Genomic DNA, 11,278 nt, shown 5'->3' on the forward strand with positions numbered 1-11,278 from the left:
CCGCTGATGCAGCTTCCCGTGCAAAGTCACACTCCTGATTTGGAACCGCTTCTGGAACCGGTCAAACCACCCTTTACTGGCGTGAAATTCCTCAGGCTCTGGTGCTGTAGATGGTCCTGGTTGCGGCTCTTCGTCGTCGTCTCCTTCGGCGCCCTCTGCTGCGAACTGGTTGTACAACTTCCTGGCCTTCTCGCGGATGATGTTGCTGTCCAGTGGGATGTTTTTCTTCCGGCAGTCGGTTATCCACAATGCCAGGGCCGATTCCATCCTTACGATGTGTTTGTTCTTGCCTGTAGACACCCTCTTAGCAGTCTGGCAAAATCTTGCTGAAACAGCGCTCCTGATTGCGTCCTCGTTCTTCTTTATGTACCGCACTGTACTTTCGTTGATCCCGTAATGACGTCCGACTGCGGCATAGCTTCTCCCTTCCCGCAGCATGTCGAGAAGTTCAGCCTTCTCCTGCAGCGTCATAACCTTCCTCCTTTTGACTTCCTTGGCACCAGAAGGCTTACAAGATGCAGGGCATTTGGATGGCATTGCAGGGGCTTCAGAAAACCAGGAGAAACCGGCAAAAACAAGTGGTGAAAGGCTGAAGTGGGCACGGCGATGTAGCTGAGGCAGGAACACGCGGTAAACTGGGAGGTGCGGTATGGTGGTGCGGTGAAGTCCCGCTCCTTTCTTTGAGGATGGCGCGTCGGCAGCAGCCAATCAGCGGCAAGTAAAAATGTACTGTAAAGCGTGTTTGGATTGGCTACTGGTAAGGCTCCAGCCAATTGTGTGCCACCTACCAATGAGTCTGGGTATTTCCTCACCCCACGCCACGATTTTGCTTGTATTTTATCAAATATATTAGCCGATTTTTAATTATTATTTTAATTAATACAGCGATTAATATTTTAGAATAAATAAAGATGTAAAATACCATAAACATATCCATTTCAGAATACAGTACTCTACTGAAAATAAAGATGTAAAATATGTACTGTATCCTAAAAATAGCCGTAGTAGGCTTTGCGGAAACCGCGATGAGTCAGGGTTTCCCGCAATGTAAAAATAGTTAGGTTCCAATGAAAATCCCGCAATAAAGTGAACCGGCAATATCTGAACCGCATTATAGGGGGGTTTACTATGTGTTCTCAGCTGGCTTGTACCTGGGCAAGCACGGCGCCTATTGCGGTGAGAGAAACGTCGGTGTAGAGGCAGAACGGATGGGTATAATTGGGAAAAGCCACGCTGGGAGCAGAGACGAATTTGTCTTTCAGTTGTTGGAAGGCCTCTCGTCTTGCTTCAGTCCATATGAATGGTTCCCCCTTCCTGGTCAGATCGTGCAGAGGTTTCGCAATTTGGGTGAAACCCTTCACAAAATGACGATAGTAGGAAGTGAGTCCTAGGAAGGCCCGGACGCCGTGGACGTCCTGTGGTGGTGGTATGTCCGCTATGGCGCGGAGCTTGTCAGAGTCGGGGGAGATTCCTGCCTGGGAGATAACGTGTCCCAGGAAAGAGACAGTCCTGGCGGCCAGGACACACTTGGAGGTGTGGAGTTTGAGGCCTGCCTGGTGGATCCTAGTAAAGACCTGACGGAGGCGCTGCAAATGGTCGGCCCAGGTCTGGCTGAAAATGATGATGTCGTCCAGGTAGGCCAGACATATCTCCCAAATGAGGCCGCTCAAGACAGATTCCATTAGCTGGGAAAAGGTGGCAGGGGCATTGCAAAGGCCAAACAGCAGGAATTCAAAGTGCCGCCCATTGCTCGTGGAGAAAGCAGTTTTGCCTCGATGTTCTGGATGTACCGGGACTTGCCAGTACCCAAACTGGAGGTCGAGGGTAGAGAACCACGATGCCCCATGAAGGGAATCTAGGGAGTCGTCGATCCGTGGGAGGGGAGTGGCATCTTTGACGGTCACGTCGTTGAGGTGGCGGTAATCAATGCAAAACCGCATCGTACCGTCCTTCTTTCTTACTAGAACGACGACGGAGGACCAAGGGCTGGTGGAGGGGCAAATGACGCCGGCCTCGATCATTTCACGCACTTGGCGGTCCTCTTCCTCCCTTTGTCAGGGGTTCTTGCATCGGGAAGGCTGTCTAATCGGTGGGCATGTCGTATAGATCTCGTGAGACAGGCATGTGGTATGCCTTATATCTGCTGGTCCGGTTGCACACAGGTCCTGGAAATCCAGGAGTAGGCGACGTAAGGTATCTGACTGGTGGGCAGAGAGATGGTCAGGAATAGGGGATAGGGGGGCGAGGGAGTGGGAGGAGGTTTGGGCACAGGGCTCACCTTCCTCCATCTCTCCGATAATGAGCCCTTTGGGGAGGGTAAGGGGGGAAGGGGCGAGGTTGGCTATGCGGACAACGGTGTGGTGGGGCGGTAGAAAGGTGGGAGATAAGAGACAGGTGGAGAGGGCTCCCCACGGGAGGAGGGGGGAAAATAGTACAGAGGGGCTGGAGGGCCGGTTCAGGGGCACCCAAGCCTCATGGTGAGAAGGAATGGTAACAGCAGCGGAGACGGTAGCAGGGAAGGAAGGGGCCGGGGCGGTGGGGGGAAGCACTGGGAAAGAAGGGGAGGGGGGCAGGGAGAGGGAAGGGGGAGGGGGCGGGGAGAGGGAAAGGGGAGGGGGGCGGGGAGAGGGAAGGGGGAGGGGGGCGGGAGGGAGGGAGGGGACGAATCCTCCGGCCGGGGCTGCGGCATGCAGGTGCAAATGGCTTGGGTAGGGCGGGGTGGGGGGCAGAACTGGAGCTGTCGGCAGCGGCAGTCAATGGTAGCTCCGAGTTTTTGGAGCAAGTCCAGTCCTAAATACCCGTTGTAACTCCGTCAGGAGGAGTAAAAAACAATAAACTGATGCTGGGTGGACACCGGCTGGTGGGTGTCAACCCGTAGGGCCCGAGTCCCTCCACGGATGGGCAGGGGGCCATCCCCCGTGTCCACAAGGTGAGTGGTGGTAGGGCGGAGCAGGCCAAATGTCGACTTGTGACAGAAGAAATAGTGGCTGTATAAACAGGACCTGGCTGCTCCCGTGTTGACTAGCAGTCTGGCCTTCACGCCGTTTAATTTCATCTTGTGATACACTGGGGGGCGATACTTAGGGGTAGTGGCCCCCGCCACCATGGGTTGGTGCAGGGGCGGGCCTAAAAATCCAGCTGTCTGGGGCTTTCACTCTCCTGTTCCTGCTCCTGTTCTCCCGCACAGGGCTCGTCCACGGGTGCCAGCTCGTCCTCTGGAGCCTCACCCTCCAAAGAGGACACCTTACATGAACCTGGGGCTGTGGGTCTTCGGCGGGCAGCTTTGAGTTGGCCCCGTATATCATGTAGGGGACAGCGAGAACTGCAGGCCGTGAACTCCCACGGGTTGACCAAAATCAGGTTTGGATTTTCCCATGGGGCTGGTCGCCGGCGAGAGGGGTGTGCCCTGGGTGGGCTAGGTGCCGGGGTAGGGCTGGTGTGAGGCATGGGCAGTCGTGGCATGGTTCGAGGGGCCGGGGGTTGGATGGGAAATCTCTTCATCACACTGATCGGCTGAAGAGTAGGGCAGGCAGTCAGGAGGCGCCGTATTAGCTGGATGTCCCTATCCATGTCTCCAGTTGTGTCATGGATGGTAAAGTGTTGTCTAATGACATTCGGGAGCACTCTGAGTAGAGTGTTAAACAAGTGTTGGTCCCAGGTTTCTTCATCTGCCTCCGGGTAGGCAGCGGTAACCAGGTGTCTTGCCTGTATCAGGATATTGTCTAAATCCCCGTCAAATGAAAAACTATCCAATTTGGATAGAGCCACCACTCTCTCTAATGATGGGGTGATGGCTTGGACAGCGAACTTTGTAAAGTTCTGCCAGGTGAGCTCGAGACGATTTTCGGTGCTATGTTTGCCACCGCTTTCCCCAATAGTGGGAGTGTGACTGCAATTTTCTGTTGGTCATTCTCAAAGCCAATATCCAGTAAGGGTTTAATTATCGTCAGATATGTGTGTATATCGTACTGGTCAGGGTCAAACCTGGGTAATTGTACGTGCAGTTTAGTTGCCATGTTGCCAAATATTTCTCACTACCTCTCTTCTACACCCGGGTCAAGAACCGCCACTGCCCACCAGTGTAATGCTAGGTGAAAAAGGCTCAGCTCCTCGGTCCTAAAACACCATACGTGTACCGGGGTCCTCTTTCGTGACTTGAGCTTAGTGCAATGAAAGAGAGGCAGGACACAAAAACTCTAGGCAATAACCTTTTACACGTATATTCCCACAGTCAGACACAGGACAAAATACAGATATTACAACACGAATAGTGACACAGAAATAAAACCTTACTTAGGATATTAGTATCTCGCAGGATACTGACTTAACCACCACGGTTGCCAATACAGAAAGTCTAGTGAACAGGTGTACAGGGAACACGGGCGCGTGTGAGAGCGCGGGAGGGGGAGTTCACACGGGGGGGAGGGGAAGGACTCATGACAAGCTGGAACAGAGTTATGGTAATGTTGGGAAAGGATACGTCTTTCTAATTTACTCTTAGTATCACTTGATAGAAAAAGGGTTTTGACATTTGATCTATCATTCATTTATATTACGTTAGTTATGGGGAGGAGATGTTGTAGGGAGAGAGGGAATAGCGGGACACTGGATATTCACTGTATTTACGGTAATACAAAGGGACGGATATTATTCTCACTTTCTATGGTTTTCTGACAGCAAGGGACATATATATACTTTCACTACAGAGACTTCCTCAGGGGAAGAGTTCTTACTGGTTTCTTACGAGGGCGTCACTTATGAGTCAGAGTTCTCGGGATTCACTCACTGTTCTCATCCTTACTCACTCGCATGTGATTTCACTTGCCCTGCTACTGGACATGCATTTAGTTACTATATCATTGTAACCTGTTTTCTAGGGCAACGTCACAATATAATTTCTGTCACTAGTCTTGGGGCAATACCACACTTGACATATAGTCACTCATGTCGTGGGGGGCGGCGCGGAGACACGCCAGCGTCTATTTAGCCAGGCTAGGGGCACTGCCAGGGAAAGGCGTGCTGAGAGGGCATGAGACAGCTCGCAGGGGCATCTTCTCTCGTCCAGGGCTGCACGTGGCACACAGGCCAATAGTCTCCGGGCTGGGATTAGGGGTGTAGCCCTCAGGGCTGGGGCCAAACAGGTCTAGGAGTCTCTAGCTCCTGTCTCGGACAAAGGTGGAGGTCCGTTGCCATCTCTTGGGCGTGGAGAGGTTGCACCCAGGAGTCCGGGGGAGGGCCCGAGGAGAATGAGGGCTGCAGTCCCCAGAATCAAGGGGTGCCATCAGGTGGGGACTGCGGCACCATCTCGTGCTGGGGCCCGACAGGTGAGTCTTCTCTAGGGCCAGGCATAAAGACTGGAGGCCAGGGGAGGCCATTAGGCCTCGCGGGGTCCCTCTGGTGCTGGGGAGCTGGGAGTCTGTCTCACGCAGGGGCGATGTCGGCACCTCTGTCTGGCCGTAGGGCCCGGCAACAGGGCATGGCTGTGTGGGGGAGTCAGCACACCTCTGGTCATCTCTCCAGAGGCCGTGGGCTCGTCTCTTCTGCAGGAGGGGGGAGCGGCAATAGGCCGTCTCCTTCGGCAGGAGGGGTGAGCAGCAATCAGCCATCTCAGGGGCAGCACCTCTAGAGCGACAATCGGCTGTCTCCTTCGGCAGGAGGAGTGAGCGGCAATAGGCCGTCTCCTTCGGCAGGAGGAGTGAGCAGCAATCGGCCGTCTCAAGGGCGGCGCTTCCAGAGCGGCAATCGGCTGTCTCCTTTGGCAGGAGGGTTGAGCGGCAATAGGCCATCTCAGGGGTGGTGCTTCCAGAGTGGCAATCGATCGTCTCCTTTGGCAGGAGGGTTGAGCGGCAATAGGCCGTCTCAGGGGCGGTGCTTCCAGAGTGGCAATCGGCCGTCTCCTTCGGCAGGAGGGTGGAGTGGTAATCGGCCATCTCCTGGGGCAGAAAAGATGAGCGACAATAGGCCGTCTCGACAGAAACACCTTCAGTACGACGCTTGGCCAACTGACGAAGGTGGGAGCGGCAATTGGCTGTCTCCAGAGGGGCACTGACAGAAACTGAAATATCAGTTCCACCCCAGTCTGATTCGGCAGTCCTGCTTTCCGAAGGTAGTGTCCTCCGTCTGCTATGGTGGCGGTGTGACGGCTGAGTGTGATAAGGGCGCATGGCCCGGGCTGGCTTATACCGTTGTCGAATTGGATCCCCTAGTGTGGGTGTGGCTACTCCGTGGGGTCCGGGTAGGGGTGTCGGTGTGTTTCTGGGGCACTACACTGTTTCTTTCTCACTGTGTTTCTGGGGGCACTACGTTGTTCTTCCTGTTTCTCTCTCACTGTGTTTCTGGGGACACTACGTTGTTCATATCTCACATCGTCTCCAGGGGCACTGATTTGCAAGCCACGCATTTCAATTACAATGGGATGAATGCTTTTTAGTTATTTTGTTCACACACACACACACACACACACACACACACACATACACACACACACACACACACACACACACACACACACACACACACACACACACACACACGGGCGCGCGCGCGCGCGCTGATATATATAGAGAGAGAGAGAGAGAGAGAGAGAGAGAGAGAATCATTACGTAACACATATCTGCTTTTGTGTGGGTATTATATAGAAGATAAAGAAGGAAACGCAAGAAATGGGAAGGATATACAAGAAATGGAGCTAAATAAGGACTGTGATACCAAGTAGGATGAAGAATAGGCGAGAGAAGCAGAGAACTGTGGTGTAGGGAAGGATGCTGTCGACTCCTGGGATGTCCCTGATTATTCAGCAGTTCCTCTGTGCAGGACAATATGGCGAACATTTTGTTGATAAGAAAATTGCAGCTTTGACGAGGGTGACCGAGATAATGGATGTGACTGAATGCAACCAGCTATTTCACAGACACATTGTCTTTCATACTGGGCAAGTCGAACAGTGGTCATAACACAGCAGAATATTAGGGTATCGGGAAAATTAAAACCAGTTAAATGTTAACAGATAAATAACTGTGCCATATTTTATGACTCAACACGGGCTCAAAGTCCTGTTCAGTAGTCAACCAACCTACCACGCTTCATCACATCACCATCTCTTGGGCCGTGCATCCATTTGTCCGTCCTCCGTGATCCGTGATCCGTGTCCGCATCAGCGTCCTTATCCATGTCAGTGTACCCGTGATGTATACGTGCGTAATTCCGTGAAGACTACGTTCAAGGTCCGTGTTTTGGCCAGTCACAGCGAGGCATCATGTCGCAGAGGCTGCTTCAAGCACTTGAAGAACATGACCATTTTCTCCTTTTGGCCAGGATAATCCTTCACAGATGCCATGAGAATGGCAAGAAAAGAAAACACTGGTGGTGGATTAATGACATTCTTAAACAAAAATAAAATAAAAATAAATACCTGTTTTTTTTTTTTTCCTCGCCTGTTCCACTAAGGCCTCATGTCAATCTTGCTTGGTCAGTTTGGAGTTTGCAGGCATGGTGGAAGCTGTAGAAAATCACGATTGTTATACTAGTAACTGTGATATTGTGTGACTTTCTGTGTAGGTCACTGGGCACCCTAGAACTTCCACAGTCATCCGTGTCCGTGAAAAGTCGCTCACTGCACGATTCCTCGCGGAGACGGACCGGACACGGATACGGAACGGATCAATGGATGCCTCTTTACCTTTTTCCATATGTTCGATTTTTCACTGACATGGATATGGACACGGACGCGGACACGGAGCACGGAGCACGGACAAATGGATGCATAGTAATCAAATGCAAATAGAAAAATGGTATGAAAAATACCTTTTTATATCGGAAGTAGGTACTTCGAAATGTGCCCGACTCTGTGGACAGACCTGTCCGTCCTTTCCTCAAGATCTAGCGTTCCTTTTACGTTGGTTATCCAATTGTTATGTATCCACGTAATTTAACATCGTTGCGTTTCAGTATGGACCGGCAAACGTTGCACCATTGCATGTCAAAATGTGATACAGAGATACGCAACGGGCTTGATCCACTTGCTGCGACAGTGTGGATGGGGAGCGTCATGACTGACATCGACACATTGCATGCTCATTCCTGCGGTGGACGGTCGAGTGTACAGAGCCAAAATTGTGAGCGTGTGATTGTGATTTTTTTCCGTTATCTTTCTTTTGTGTACACTGTTTTAGTACAGTCAACAGCAGAAGTTCGTCCCTCTCAGCGTGCGTGATACGAGCCTATTGATCTGGGAACACTGTACGAGATAGAGTTGACAGGTATGGTTTGAAATATTTCCAGAGATAAGTTAAGAACTCATTCCTTAATGGTAATATTAATTTGCCGCATGTGGAATAATAACGTTATTGTGAAATGTATGGCATTGATGTATGAAGAGTCTTCGTTACGGACACAGACGCACAGGATTATTTGGACTGGGCCGATGGTGACAGCAAGTATTATATGAATTATTATGGAACGTTTGCAGTCCTCAAGGTGAGGGTGTAAGAAAACTTTTAATTACGATTGTCAGTTACACACTAAACAAATATAGAAAGAGCTGGCAGCAGTAAAAGGGCAATCAGTGATTTAGATGTTGGTGAGAGAAACAGTCCTGGTAGTGACACAGATTTTGATGCTAGTGATGAAATAATACAAGTCGTCAGTAGTTCTAGTGATGACTCTGGTAGCGAAGAGGAGGAAAGTAGTGAGGCCAACACCCCGGGACTGCATTAAGGAATGGGCATTGAGACATGATATTCGTCATTCTGCACTCAGAGACGTACTTGGCATAATTCATGTATATTATGATTCAGGTATTCCCTTAGATCCTAGTACTCTTTGCAAAACTCCAGTGAATAAATCTGAACAAATTAAGCATGTTTGTGGGGGAACATACTTTCATTTTGGAGTGATTAATGCTCTGAAGGAGTATCTGGAGTCTTGAAATGAGGATGAAAGATGTGCAAAAGATACTGTTTACTTGAAAATAAACTGTGATGGAATCACATTATTTAAAAGTTCTTCAAGACAGTTTTGGCCCATTCTTGTTCAGTTTTCCGCAGAAAGAAACATGGAAGTTGCTTCAAAACCATTTCCCATTGGCATTTTTTTGGGGAAACTCTAAACCTAATGATGTGATTGCTTATCTTGTGGACTTCTTGTCAGAAATTCACATTTTAAAAGATGGTTATGAATACAGAGGAATAAAGTATTCAGTTATTATTCAATGCTTTGTGTGTGATACTCCTGCACGCCAGTTCTTGAAATGTATTGTTTCTCATACAGGATATGGTTGTGAGAGATGTGTTCAAATTGGAAAACATGATGGAGCTATGACATTTCCTGATAGTAATGCTCCAAAAAGAAGTGATGCAGACTTTACTTCCATGAATGATGCTGAGTATCATAAAGGTACAAGTCCACTTACATCTATTGACATTGGTCTGGCTACACAGTTTGTTTTAGATCCTATGCACCCCATCTATCTTGGTGTGATGAGGAAATTGATATATCTTTTTTTTAAAGGACCTCTTCCAACAAGAATTGGCTTAAGTAACAAAAATCGTATATCATGTAAACTTGTGGAAATTTCAGCGTACATGCCCATAGAGTTCTCACGCAAACCAAGATCACTTAAAGATTTAGAAAGATTCAAAGCTACAGAATTCAGATCATTTTTGTTGTACACTAGGCCAATTTGTTTGCTAAAGGTTATTGATGATAATATGTACAAAAACTTTCTTTTATTCCATGTAAGTATTTTTTTGCCTGTCTCTGTCTCAGGCAAAAAAATACTTACATGGAATGTCCGTTCTCCCCTTTGGAGCTAAGATGCGAATGAATGTGTTTGAATGGATGAGTAAATGGAGAATGAGTCATCCTGTCTCGGCTACCTCTCTTTCCTTGGGGGAAGCAGCCTAGGTATATAGATAGATAGATTTTTTTGCTGTCACTCCCTAATGCTTCTGACAATGTCGAACTAGCAAGAACACTGAATGCTTTTGTGCAACATTTTGAACAGTTGTATGGATCTAGACATGTACTTTATAATGTGCATAAACAGATACATTTAGCAGATGATGTGGCCAAATAAGGACAACTTGATCTGTTTTCTGCATTTCCCTTTGAAAACTATTTAGGATTATTTTAAAAAATGCTGAGAAAACCAAACTGTGAACTTAGTCAAGTTGTAAATAGAATATATGAAAAAAGAAAAAAAAAGCACTAAGGATGCCTGAGCAAAGTAGAACATTCTCAACACTAAAAATGGAGCATAACAATGGCCCCCTGATGAATGACATGAGACACTCTAACTTCAATCAGTACAAAGTTCTTACCGTAGAAAAATTTAACATTAAGCTTGACAGAGGCAACAGAGGAATTATGGTAAACAACAGAGTGGGAGAAGTAAATATTGTACAGAATAAAGAAAAAAAAAAAAAAACATATACTTTATCAGTGTTACAAGCAGTACAAGGATCTTTACACATATCCACTGAAATCAGGAAAACTTGGTGTATATGTGATAGGTGGAAAAAGTGACACAGTGTTAGTATGTTCCTATAAAGAAATTCAGGAGAAATACATAATCCTCCCTCTTGGCAGCAAAGCTTATGCTTTTCCTCTCATCAACACCAATCTCCACTAATAAGAGCATAATTTTTTGTAATTTTACTGATGTAATCATACATATAATGTACTACCGGTATGTTCAGCAGCATTGTATCAGTAAAAATGAATGTAATTTTTAATGAATTGTTATAGGTTCACTTGCAATATTTTAAACTGAAATTTAGTTTTACATATGTCCCATCCATCCATCCATTGCCAGACGCCACGCATCCCAAACGGGGTGGTCAAGGGCTCAGAGTTAATTGTTTTACAGGGAGGGGCACTAATCCTCCACCAACCCCACTTGACACGTAGGGATGCCAACAGCATCTGGTGTTCCCAGGCGGTCACCCATCCAAGTACTAACAAGACCCAACGTTGCTTAACTTCGCTGATCGAACGGGAAGCGGTGTACTCAACGTGGCATGGCCGTTACTCAGACTTGCCATGTGTCATCTGTAGTTCTGCCCAGTTAGCCCAAATCAGAGTTTGTAGGTAGCTGAGAAAGGAAGAGTGGTACCAGTAGTGTTCATTCATACCTGCATTCTCATTTTACTTTCACCTTGTCTTTTCTGCCATCTTTGTTTTTAGTCTAACATAACAATTTCATTTTTCATTGGAACTTCTTGTTTCACTTATCTGATGCTACTCCAGGTCTCAGCATGAGTCAGCATATGCCCAAATT

General features: G+C 48.0%; 1 non-coding gene across 1 annotated transcript; it reads right to left on the minus strand.

Moving 5' to 3' along the window:
• Positions 1 to 10,911: 10,911 nt before the first annotated feature.
• LOC145412322 (5S ribosomal RNA) lies at positions 10,912 to 11,030 on the minus strand. The gene has a single exon (XR_013899580.1). It is a non-coding gene; the product is annotated as a 5S ribosomal RNA (ribosomal RNA).
• Positions 11,031 to 11,278: the final 248 nt, after the last annotated feature.

The sequence above is a fragment of the Coenobita brevimanus genome, chromosome 92 (genome assembly GCF_032717465.1).
Source record: "Coenobita brevimanus isolate Jiangsu-jjx chromosome 92, ASM3271746v2, whole genome shotgun sequence".
NCBI lineage: Eukaryota > Metazoa > Arthropoda > Malacostraca > Decapoda > Coenobitidae > Coenobita > Coenobita brevimanus.